This window comes from Marmota marmota, unplaced genomic scaffold (genome assembly GCF_001458135.2).
Source record: "Marmota marmota marmota unplaced genomic scaffold, marMar, whole genome shotgun sequence".
Taxonomy (NCBI): Eukaryota; Metazoa; Chordata; class Mammalia; order Rodentia; family Sciuridae; genus Marmota; species Marmota marmota.
Genome location: NW_025999870.1, coordinates 195,883 through 208,808, shown reverse-complemented (window position 1 = coordinate 208,808; position 12,926 = coordinate 195,883).

Here is a 12,926-nt window from a genome sequence, read left to right as displayed (position 1 = left end):
GAGTAATAAATGGACTGTTAAGACTTTGGAGACTCTTAAAGATAGAATAAATGCATTTCATTTCATGAGATGGACATAAGCTTCTGGGGGACAGCAGCAGAATGTTATGGTTTAGAACTTGAATGCCCCCTTGAAGGCTCATGTGTTGACGGTTTGATCCCTAACTGATGGCACTATGAGGAGGGAGATAACAAACTCTGTGGAAGGGGATGTGAAACAGAAGGAAGTTGGGCCATGGAAGGCATGACCTTGAAGGGGATACTGGCCCCAGCTCCTTCCTCTCCCTCTGCTTCTCAAGGCCATGAGATGAGCAGTTTTCTTCACTACACACTTCCTACCATTAAGTTCTGCTCACTGAAGGCCAAAAACGTGAGGCCAAAAATGATGGGTCTGAATGACCATGGACTGAAACTCTGAATTTTTTTTTAAAGAGAGAGTGAGAGAAAGAAAGAGAGAATTTTTCAATGTTTATTTTTCAGTTCTTGGTGGACACAACATCTTTGTTGGTATGTGGTGCTGAGGATCGAACCCGGGCCGCACGCATGCCAGGCGAGCGCGCTACCACCTGAGCCACATCCCCAGCCCAAAACTCTGAAATGTTTAAGCAAAAATTAACTTTTTATCTTTCTATATTGATTTTCTTAGGAATTTTGTCAATGTCAAAAACAACACAAAGAACTAATCATAAGTTCTATAAATATTCAAACTCATGGTACATTTTGAGGTTTATAATCTCAGTCTGTTTTTCATTTTGTGCTTCTATGGATTTCTTCATTTACTTATTTTTACTTACATTCTATATTTCATTATGTTTCTCTGTGAGACATTTTAAATATGTTTTTGAACAAGATGGGGTATAAATAACATTAATAATGGATCTACTTCCTATATTTTGTTTACTATAAACTTTTTGATATGCCTCATCCCTATATTAAGTCTCTTTTTCCCCTTCTGCAGATACAAGACACTGCTTTCTGCCTGATCTTTATTTGTATTTTAATGACTTTCCAATTTCATGCTTATAAGTGTCTGCTAGATTCTACCATTCCTGAGATGCAAATTAATTAGACGTTCCTTGTCCAAAGAAAACCAGGTGATTATAGTTTTGATCGAGCCTTACATGCCAGATTTACATTTTTCTTCACTTTGTTCTCATCTTTTGTTCCTGTATTAATTTTGCATAGCTTGTGTATTTTTCTTCATTAACATTTAAATCTTTTGAGATGTTCTATCTGTTCTACTACTGTTCAGATACACTGTGGATGAATTTTCTTTATTATTACCACCTACCTGAATAAATTTTTCTACTTGTCACTGCTGGAATTACAGAAGTGTGCCACAGCATCAGCTGTTTTATCTACTTTCTTATCAAATAGAATGCCTTTTGCAAAACTAAAGAAATGCTTCCCTTTGTAGAGCCTTAAAACAGTATAATGCAGTGGTGCATACCTAAAATCCCACCAGCTAGGGAGGCTGAGGCAGGAGAATCAGGAGTTCAAAGTTAGCCTCAGCAATTCAGTATAAGGCCATAAGAAACTCTGTGAAACCCCGTTTCAATTAAACAATGGCTAAGGATGTAACCAAGTGATGAAGTGCCCCTAGGTTAAGTCCTAAATAATAAAAAAAATAAAAAAAATAAATATATCTCACAACTGGGAATTGGGGAAGGGGCCACATGGGGTATAAGATATTGAAATCTGGGGCACTTAACCATTGAGCCACATCCCCAGCCTTTTTATTTTTAATTTTGGTACAGGGCCTTGTTAATTTACCTAGGGCCTTCCTCAGTTGCTGAGGCTGGCTTTGAATTTGAAATCCTCGACTCAGCCACCCAAGTCACTGGGATTACAAGCATGTGCCACATGTCTGTTTTCAATTTTGAATTTTTAAAGGTTATTTTAGAAGGATAAAAAACTTTCAATCTGATTGCATGGTCATAGATTTCCTCCACAAATTCAAAACAGGAACAAAAGCTCACCAAGAGAAATTTGGTAAAAGAATAGGCATCTCAGGAAAAAAAAGAAAAACTAACAATTTTGTTTAAACTGCTTCCTCCAAATATGAAACAAGGCAAATATTTAAAGTGGATATTAAGAAATGATGGGGACAGGAACTAAGAAAATCTGAAGAACCTACTAATTCTTCCAGTAAGGCATGGTAGTGCATGCCTATAATCCTAGAGACTGGGGAGGCTGAGGCAGGAGGCTCACAAGTTCAAAGATAGCCTCAGCAACTTAGTGAGGCCCTAAGCAACTCAGGGAGACTCTGTCTCAAAATATAAAAAGGGATGGGGATGTGGCTCAGTGGTTCATAGGCAACTTCAATCCCAGGTACCAAAACAAACAAAAAAAAACTTGTTGTCAATAAGTCAATTTAGAATACAATGAGCTCATTCCAACACATCAGTTTTGCAACTCTAATACATGGCTATTTTTTAAATATTTTTAATTGTAGGTGGACCCAATACCTTTATTTTACTTATTTATTTTAATTTGGTGCCGAGGATCGAACGCAGTGCCTCACACATGCCGGAGGAGTGTGATACCACTGGGCCATAAAACCAAGTCTAAACTCCAAATCAGCCCAGTTGGATATACTAATCACATTAAGTTCTATCTCCATGATTTAAAGCTAATATGATTTAACAGGCTATCATCTTTTCTTTTTTTAATATTTACTTTTTAGTTTTTGGTGGACACAACATCTTTGTTTGTATGTGGTGCTGAGGATCGAACCCGGGCCGCACACATGCCAGGCGAGCGTGCTACCACTTGAGCCACATCCCCAGCCCTGGCTATCATCTTTTCTAACCTAAGAATGTCACAGAATTTAGACTAGGTCAGGGTGATATTTGAAGCCCTTAGCAGTTTCAATTATTCAAATATCAGATTAGGAGGAATGCAAGTTTTTTCCCTTTATTTATTCAGTTAGCTGGAATCTTTGGTTTTGTTGTTGTTGTTTTGGTACTGGTAAGTGAACCCAGAAGCATCTCAACCACTGAGCTACATCCCCAGTGCTTTCTTAGTTTTTATTTTGAGACAGGGTTGAATTTGCTTAGGGCCTTGCAATGTTGCTGAGGCTGGCCAGGAACTTGCAACCCTCATCCCTCAGTCTACCAAATTGCTGGGATTACGGATGTGTGCTTATGGAACTCATATGTAACGTGACTTAAATAGTTAAACAATATGTTGCTTTTGTAGTGACTAAAATTTAATAATCCAATGGATAACAAAATATAGTTTAGGAAAGATTTAATAATACTGAATTCACAAGCCTTAATGTTGTACAAAAAAAAAAAAACATAAAACTCACCATAAAATACACAGATTTATGTGGTACCTGCCATCTGCCCATCCTGCAGCACAAATATCAAGTGTTTAAAATTCAGACTCCTTTAAACAATATTTACTATGAATTGGCAGACTTCTTGCAATTGGCTCATAAGTTTTTAGGAACATGGCTGTGTATAAGAACTATATACCAAGGTGCCATTTATGCCATCTTCATGTTTCAGACAGAAGACTGGTTTAGGAGAAGCTGGGAAATCCATCATATTTGAAAAATACTCTTAAGCTAATTTTCTAGGTGATAAGCAGAATGATCTAACATGTGTATGCAGGACAACAAACACTACTGTTGTGATTTTCATTCTAAATAAAGTGGTCAGAGATACTGGGAAAAACAAATTGCTCTTCATTTTTACAATCAGTATTTCTTAAAAAGACAATTTACCCGCAGCCTTCTTGTGACAATAAATAGCCTCTTCGTATTTCCCTGAAGCTAATAAATGGTCTGCTCGTCTGCTCTGCTGATGAGCCTAGAAGACAAACATCTATAAATTACTATTAAGTGCAAAACATGACTTTAGATAACAACAATAGACATTGAGGTGGAATACCTACTTACTGTAAGTCTTTGGGTTCTATCACTAGCAACTGCCCCCAAACAAACCAAACTTTTAACAAGATAAATGATACTATTTGTTGTCACACCTCAAATCATCATCACAGCTTTATGTATATCAGGATCTATGAAAAGAGTAGATAGAACCTAAAACTACTGCATCTAAATAAACCCTCTCCCAGTTAACACCAGGCACTTCAATGACCCACATTCTTCAACTCCAGAGGTTAACTAGAAAGAGTCACAATTATAGTATGTTACTAAAAATATATTTTTTTTAATTTTTCAAACTTCTTAAAAAATAAGAGTTATTTCATAGACAATTCCACTAGTCTTCGGGTAGGGAGAGGGAGCATGGAATGAATAGATGAACTCTAGATAGGGCAGAGGGGTTGGAGGGGAAGGGAGGGGGCATGGGGTTACAAATTATGGTGGAATGTGATGGTCATTATTATCCAAAGTATATGTATGAAGACACAAACTGGTGTGAATATACTTTGTATACAACCAGAGATATGAAAAACTGTGCTCTATATGTGTAACAAAAACTATAATGCATTCTGTTGTCATATATAAATAAAAAAACTAACTTAAAAAAAGCTATTATCAGAGAACCACTTATCATATGGTAAAATTTAACTGTTATTATTATCAGTTCATTCTTCCCTTTCAACATAAAGCTGCTATTTGTCTCAGAAATGAGAAATCTGTGCTGGACATGGTGGTATTCGCCTATAATCCTAGCTCCTCAGGAGGCTGAGGCAGGAGAATAACAAGCTCAAGGTCAGCCTCTGAAACTTAATGAGATGCTATTTCAAAAAAAATAAAAGGAACTGGGGATGTAGTTCAGTGCTAAAGCACCACTGGGTTCAATTCCTGGTACCATTTAAAAAATTAAAGAAAAAATATTTGCACTTGAGGCACTATGATACCAATACCTAGTATTAAAGTGATTTTTTTTAAAATCAGATACAACTTACCAAAAGAACAAAAGCAAATGACAAAATTCTAAAATCAAATGACTTAAGTATCCCCACATGTAAAGGTAAACAGATTAAATAAGCAATACTGGCCTTTTATTTATCTATATATTTTCATGGTACTAGGGATCAAACCCAGAAGCGCTTTACCACTGAGCTACATCCCCCAGTCCTTTTAAAGTTCTGAGTCAGTGCCTTGCTAATTTGTTTTAGGGCCTCATTAAGTTGTGATCCTCTGGTCTATGCCTCCTAAGTTCCTGAGATTATAGGCATGTGCCATCATGTCTGGCTATTGTATGAATTTTAACCACAGAGTCAGACTAAGCAAAAAATATGTTCAAAACACATAAATGTTTTCAGGTACCTAGAAATGACAGGCTCTGGCGAAAGAGAATATACATAATGAAGAAAACTAGTAGATACAAGAAGTTATGATTAACATTATTTCTCTAATGAATATATTCTGATATTATTGTTAAGGCTTTTCCTTGAAATCCCACAGACCATCATAACAAGGAGTGGCAAAGTGTAGACCTATACCTACCAAGAATCGGGGGCTCTGGTATCAAATTCTTGCTCTCCCACTGAAACAGTTAATTTATTCCAACCTTCAGGGCCCATTTGCTTACCTATAAAATGATGGATTTGGAACTGATCCATGGTACTGAAGTTTTAAATGGAATTCAAATCGTGAGCACTAGGTGAAGATGCAAATTCTGGGTCATTAGGTTTGGAATAAGGCTTAAGATTTTACAAAGGTATATAGCTAGTTTTATAGCTGCTGGCTCACAGATACATTTTGAGAGGCAAAAACAAGATGCTATTTGATATTACTGCACTCTAGTACTGTCTCTATGATCTTTGTGCCTTTGGGGACTCCAATCACTTTCTACCTTGTGCTATGGATATTTGTGTGCCTCCATAATTAAACTTCAAGCTATGATGACAAAATAAATGGTTACTTGAACTTCTGAACAAGAACAAAAAGTTCCCAATAGGTGAAGTCAGGACTTCTTAGCTCTCCCATAGTTTCCCTAAAACTTCCCCATGAAAAAATCTAATCTCTGACTCTGCCCATTCAGGATTTACCTCTCACTATAGTCTCAGATATAATATTTTCTAATAAACACACTCATCTATTTAGGTTATTTCACACCACAGCAAATTCCTTTTTTAAAGTGTAGTTACTATTAAATTCTTATTAAATATCTACCAAGTGCAGACAGAGTAGAGCCCAGATTCCAACTCTCAGCTTGAACACTTTTATAAACACATGAACTTGGCTTTAACTATCTGTCTCAATTTTCTTATCTATAAAATGAGAATTATTGTGAAAATTAAACTAATTAGCACCCCTAAATGGTTTGTTATACTAAGAACCATGATAGACAATGAAAGTGGAGTTGTTTTGTTTTGTTTTTTAATCACCAAGCAGTTGACAATGAACAGTGGGACACACCTGTAATCCCAGCGACTTGGCAGGCTGAGGCAGAAGGGGCACAAGTTTAGGATTAGCCTCTAAAATTTAGAGAGGCTTTAAGCAATTTAAGAGAATCCTGTTTCAAAACTGGGGGGGTAGTTAAAAAATAAGCCAGACATGGTGGCACACGCCTATAATACCAGAGGTTTGGGAGGCTGAAGCAGGAGGATCAAAAATTCAGAGCCAGCCTCAGCAATGGTGAGGCACTCAGTAAATCAGTGAGACCCTGTCTCTAAATAAATTACAAAACAGGGCTGGGGATGTGGCTCAGTGGCTGAGTGCCCCAGAGTTAATCCCCAGTAATCAAAATAAAAAAATAAAAAGTAAAAACATCTGGGTGATGTGGTGCACATGTGTAATCCCAACAGTGCAAGAGGCTGAGGCAGGAGGATCTGAGTTCAAAGCCAGCCTCAGCAATTTAGCAAGGCCCAAAGAAGCTCAGGGAAATCCTGTCTCTAAATAAAATATTTTTAAAAGACCAGGGATGTGGATCTATGGAAAACACCACTGGGTTCAATCCCTTGTACCCCCTCCTCAAAAAGTGACAACATAGTTGGGCAGACTACATTAAAGTACATTTTTTAATAACTAAAGATACTGCAGGAAACCTATTTTGGTAATAATTTTCTTATTTTCAAAAGAATCATTAAATATTTCCCATTTTAAAACTGATCTCCTTAAATACTGTTCTTAATTGAATCAAGTCATTAAAAGTAGCTAAGGTGTGATGACGAAAACCTGTAATCCCAGTTGAGGCAGGACTGTAATCCAAGTCTCAGCAATGTAGAAAGGCCTGAGCTAAAAGAAAAAAAGAAAAGTAGTACATGTATAAATTTTTGTTATTTCAAAGTAAAAATTATGATTTTTTTATAATCCATGACTCCTATGTTACAGTACTCATATTGCCTTGTCCACTAGACACCTGAAGAATCCCATTCAGATTTTTGTTGTTGTTTTTGTTTGTTTGTTTGTTTTATGTGGTGCTAGAGATTCAACCCAGGGCCTAGTGCATGAGAGGCAAGCACTCTATACCAACTGAGCTACATCCCCAGGCCCCAAATTTCAATCTTAGAATCAGATACTAAGTTAATAATGTCTCAAGGTTTTAAGTAATGTGACATTCAGAAACTTGGAAATACAGGTAGAAACAGGTTTGTAAAGAGAAGTGAAGCAGTCAGCCTAAAGAGTCAGAGAATCCTGACTGAATCTGAGGCTCCCTATGTTCTTAGACCCATGTATACTATACCCCTTCTTTTCCTGCTCCTTTGTTTAGAGTCCAATAAATCAACTCTTTTTGCTTAAGCTGATTTCAAATGGGTTTTCATCATTTGAAACCAACAAAAACCTAGCAAATATAACCTGTTACTAAGTGGCTGATCTCACTAACAAATATTTTCTTTCTACATCTACTGGCTTTGTTTTTGGAACTGCGATTGGACCCAGGAGCACTTTACCACTGAGCTACAGCCCCAACTCTTTTCACTATGTTTTTAAATTTTGAGATAGGGTCTCAAAATTTGCTGAGGCTGATCTAGAACCTAGAATTTTCCTAACTTAGCATCCCAAGTTACTGGGATTTACAAGAATGTGCACCTGGCTATAGGCCACTTTTAAAATATACATTCCACACTGCACTCTTACCCAAAGGAAAAGAGTATCATCTTTGATAACCTTCAATTTATTAGTTCATTTAGGGGAAAATTGTATACACAAATGAAAAGAAACAAAATGCTAAAAAGTCCACAGAGGAAAATATACCATACTCCTGACTTTATAGTAGGGTTGTCTGTTAGGAGTCATCCACTTCCCCCTTCTTTTCTTTTTTTTAGGAGAGAGAGAGAGACAGAGAGAGAATTTTTTAATATTTATTTTTCTTAGTTTTTGGCGGACACAACATCTTTGTTTGTATGTGGTGTAGGTGGGGAGGCTGAGGCATGAGTTCAAAACTGGCCTCAGCAACTTAGCAAGTACCTAAGCAACTTAGATTGACCCCGTCTCTAAATAAAATTACAAAAAAGGGCTGGGGATGTGGCTCAGTGGTTACACGCCCCGACTAATTTTTCCTAAACTGCTGACTCTGTGCTCTATTTTTACCACAATCACCAGTTTCAGACTTTTACTAAGCCATGACACACCTGTAGAGCAGCTGACGGAGGCTATGTGGCAGGCTGTAGCCAAATAAAGTGAAGCTAACTGGAACTGAACCAATGGTCATTTTGCAAGGACACTTGAACTTTGAAGCACTTTGTAAATGGCTGAATATTTCTAATACCCCTATTAAGTTTCAGTATTGAGTCACCCAAGTTTCATTGCAAACTATGTCACCTTAAAACAAGAAAGGTACAAGACAGTATTCTGGCTTTTAAAAACTCCCTAATGTAGTCCAAAGTTTTTAAGTGTAAACAACAAAGGGGGGATGGGTCGGGAGAGGGGCCAAAGTAATAAAACTGGAAGAGTTTCTCAAACAGCTAACCTGCCAAAGTTAGGTTGGAATAATGACTTTAGATGATACCAGTGACTTTGAACCACAGCTGTGGGTTAGAATCTTAGGCTTTAAAGCTCAACAAATTCAAAACTGTATAAGGGAGACTTTAAGTTATGGGCTTATGGTCTTATTATAATAATGGCTAACTCATACTCTACTATGTATCAGATGCAGTACCAAGTGGTTTGCAACTATTTCCTCCTTTAACCCTAACACAAAACCTGAAACACAGCGAGATCAAGTAATTTGCCCCAGGTTAGGCATCAATTAAGTGACAAAGTCAGAATTTACCCAAGCAGTCTGGCTTCAGAAACTATTTTCCTAAACCACCAGGCTCCATTGCTTCTCTATATAGTGTGAACCAGTTCAAGGCTCTTCCAACACAGTAGGGTTGAGAGGTCCAATGTGAGAAATTAATCCTCCATAGTCCTTTTTCCCAATTCCACCAGCACAAATGAACTGCAAGCCCATGACTAAAAAGTTCTTCCTGTCTGCAACCTTAGGTATTCTAAGTTTTATAGATAAATAGATATCTATGTATCTATATCTATATCTCTCCTAGATTAGAAAACTCACAGATGCAGCGGCCAGTCTAGAAAGAACCATTTCTTATTGCTTTAAAGACTTTAGGCTACCAGTACTTTTTCTGAGAACAACAAACAGCTTTTATACTTTATGATGCCTAAATTGATGAAACTGAGCTAAAAACAGAAGGTCGTGTTTTTTTCCCCCAGCTATCCCTAATTTATTCGGAGAGAAGAGAGACTATTTATGAACCCGAAGGAATACAGTAAGTAGGTGAAAAGAAAACTGGAGTTAGGGGTTTTACTCCACCTCTCCAAAGTCGGGGAGCTTAGACTCGGGCCCCCTGTGTTGAAACTTACAATCAGCATTACACACCATTTCTGTCCTAGCCAACTCCCATGCCTCCCAGGCTTCAGAAAGGCTGCTATGTGGCACTTGGAGGCATCTCCCCCGCCACAGCAGAGGTGAGGGCATCCCCAGTAGGCCTCAGCCCGGGGCCCTGCAACAGCAGACACCAGAAGTCAGTGGGAGCTTCCCCGCAATCTCAGAGGAGGGCAAACTCTGAGGCGGCTTGCCCGGAGCCTCTATGAACTGAGGGCCTGCCTGTGGCCCTCAGCCTCTGCGACTGTCCCTCTAAGACTGCCCCCTGGCCTCAAGGGTCTGTCTGCACTCTGAGGACTGTACCCCACGCATGAGGCAAAGGCACCCACCGTGGATGCAATCCTGTGAGCCACTTACCAGGTTGAGTGGTGCTTCCCTTACTTCCAAAGACCCCGGCGCGAGCAGCGTCGCCAGGGCACATGGAGGGAAGTAGAAAAAGAGCGAGAGGCAGCCTTGGAGACAGCCGCCTCTCAGGGAGCCCAGAGAGATTGTGGTAGGCGCAAAAGAAGCAACCTCCCTACCACTTCCTTTTCCAGCGCCTCAGGCCGCCCCCTGAGCACTGCTGTGGCCACGATCAACTTCTGACATCACTCGCCAGGGGCTGGTTCAAGGTGGGAGTGAGGACGAGGTGTAGGTGGGGCTCACGGAAAGCGGGCGTTCGGCTGATGTCTGCTTCAAGAGTTTTGTTTTGTTTTTTTCCCCATGAAATATCTTCTGAAAGGGTAGTCAGATGTTTTGTGAGAGGTGCAGGCTTTTAGTACCTTAAGATGGCTATCTTCCAATATTGACTTCTCTCATTTCCTTCTCGCCTGACTTTTTTCTAAATTCACTCTGCTTAGCTACATCCTCTCTTGCACTTGTGTACCCACCTTTATCCTTGTACCTGTTGATGTTGTTCAAAAAATAGATCTGAGGGCTGGGGTTTTAGCTCAGTGGTAAAGCGCTTGCCTAGCACATCTGAGGCACTGGGTTCAATCCTCAACACCACAAAAAAAATAAGTAAATAAATAAAATAAAGGTATCGTGTCCATGCACAACTAAAAAAGCAAATTTGAGCAAAGTTAAACCATATACTGAACTGGGCTATGATGGGAGTTAACGTGAATTATTCAGCAGGGCTCTGCCTTGAAGTTGAACACAAACTAATAAAATAGCATGTGTTACAAACAGCCAAGTATAATGATGTATTTAACAATTACATTCCAAGCCATGGTGTTAGCGGTGTTTACTGATGATGAGTCCTTGCTTCCCCAATGTTGAAGTACAACACCAGAGAAGCATGCTGAGACAAGGTTAGAGTGGAAAGTAAAAGCTTTATTAAAGGACAGAAGAAAATACTTCTCCGGGAGGAAGAAGGGGACCCAAGAGGTGGAATCCATGGAAGGGAGAATGTGTTCCCCTTTTATAGCTTAGGTCTTCTTTAACTTTCCCACATTCCTGTCCTCTGTTCTGTTATCTTTCAGTGATGGAATGTAAGTGCGAAGGCCCAAAGGGTGGGGCACAGGTGGGCCAGAGGAGTAATCTGGGCTGGAAGGACTTTTGGGTTAGCATCTCCAAGTTTGCTGGGAGGAGTTTCATTAACATTTCTTTGGGATTGGCTCTGGACCTTGGGGACTTAACATTCCAAGAGTTGTTCTGCTTTTCTCTGACTCCATTCTCAATGTAGTCTTCATTTTGGGTTTTACTGGATGTTAGACCCGATTTACCTAACTACAATGACTACCTATCTTTAAATCTGTCTTCAGTGGCACAAAATTATGTCATGAAATCCACTGACAAACGTGATGTATGCTGCAAAGATGGACCAGAGTTGTAATGAAGAATAACCAAAATGCAGTTGGGTGGTGAAGGAAATTTTCCCAGGGGTGTGTGATTTTTCAGATGGAACCTTTAAAGAGCCAGCTAAGAAAAGAGCCTTTCAAGGAAAGGAAATGTACTGCAACTCTAAGCTAAAAGAAAGAAAGAAAGAAAGAAAGAAAGAAAGAAAGAAAGAAAGAAAGAAAGAAAGAAAGAAAGAAAGAAAAACAAAGGCTGCCTGGGCAATTTTAGCAAGACCCTGTCACAAAAAGGGCTGGGGAAGTAGCTTAGTGCTAAAGTAAGTTAATGCAAGAACATGAATGGCCTTAAGTACCATCTCTCTTTCTTTCTTCTTTTTTTCTCTTTTTGAAGGGTTCAAGGGTTGAACCCAAGGGTGTTTAACCACTGAGTTATATCCCCAGACCTTTTATTTTTTATTTTGAGAGAAGGCCTCACTAGGTTGCATACAGCCTCACTAAATTGCTAAAGCTGGCTTCAATTATGTGATTCATCTCCCTCAACCTCCCAAGTTGCTGGGATTAGAGGCATGTGCCACTGCAGCTGGCTTTTAAGTACAATTTTAATGCATAATGAAGCACTTAGATTTTATTCCAAAGTGCATTGGAAAATAAGTGAAAGTGTTTTTTCTTCTCCTTGTTTTGCTTTGGTTTTTTGCAGTGCTACTACTGAGTCTCAAAGGAGAAGCATGTAAATGGACAGGTGGCACATATTTGTGTCTATTGAGACACGCAGGAGTATAATGGTCCACTTCATGCTTTGGAGCTCTGCCATTGAGGCTTATTTTTAAATGGACATTTGTTTTATCCCTAATCTTGGAGGAAACAGGATTGCCCTTCTTCCACATCCTAAACCCAGTTATCTATCCTTGAGCACACATCTATCTCAGGAATAAAGTAATTCAGATTTTGGGAGTTGGATCCAGAAGATCTAAGAAATCTCCCAAATTAACAAGTGAATTATGACCCCTATTAGGACACACCTAGAATGTACCCTTTGAATAACCTTCAAATATCCTCTGTTCCCACTGATTGGTAGAATCAGACTCTGGAGACAGAAGTTCCCTGTGTTTTTACTTTTCTAACAAAGCAATAAAATTTATTTTTCCTTTTTTTTTTCTCAAAAACCATGTCTCATTATTGTATTGGCAACAGGGGCAAGAAGCAAATTTTTGGTAACAGAAGAATGGCAAAGTTGAGGCAGCCTCAATAATTTAGGGAGACCTTCAACAACTTAGTGAGACCTAGTCTCCATATTAAAACAAATAAAAATAAAAAGGACTGGGGATGCAGCTTGGTGGTAAAGCACCCCTGGGTTCAATCCCCAGTACTGGAGGTTTGGGGGAATGCGGGGTGAG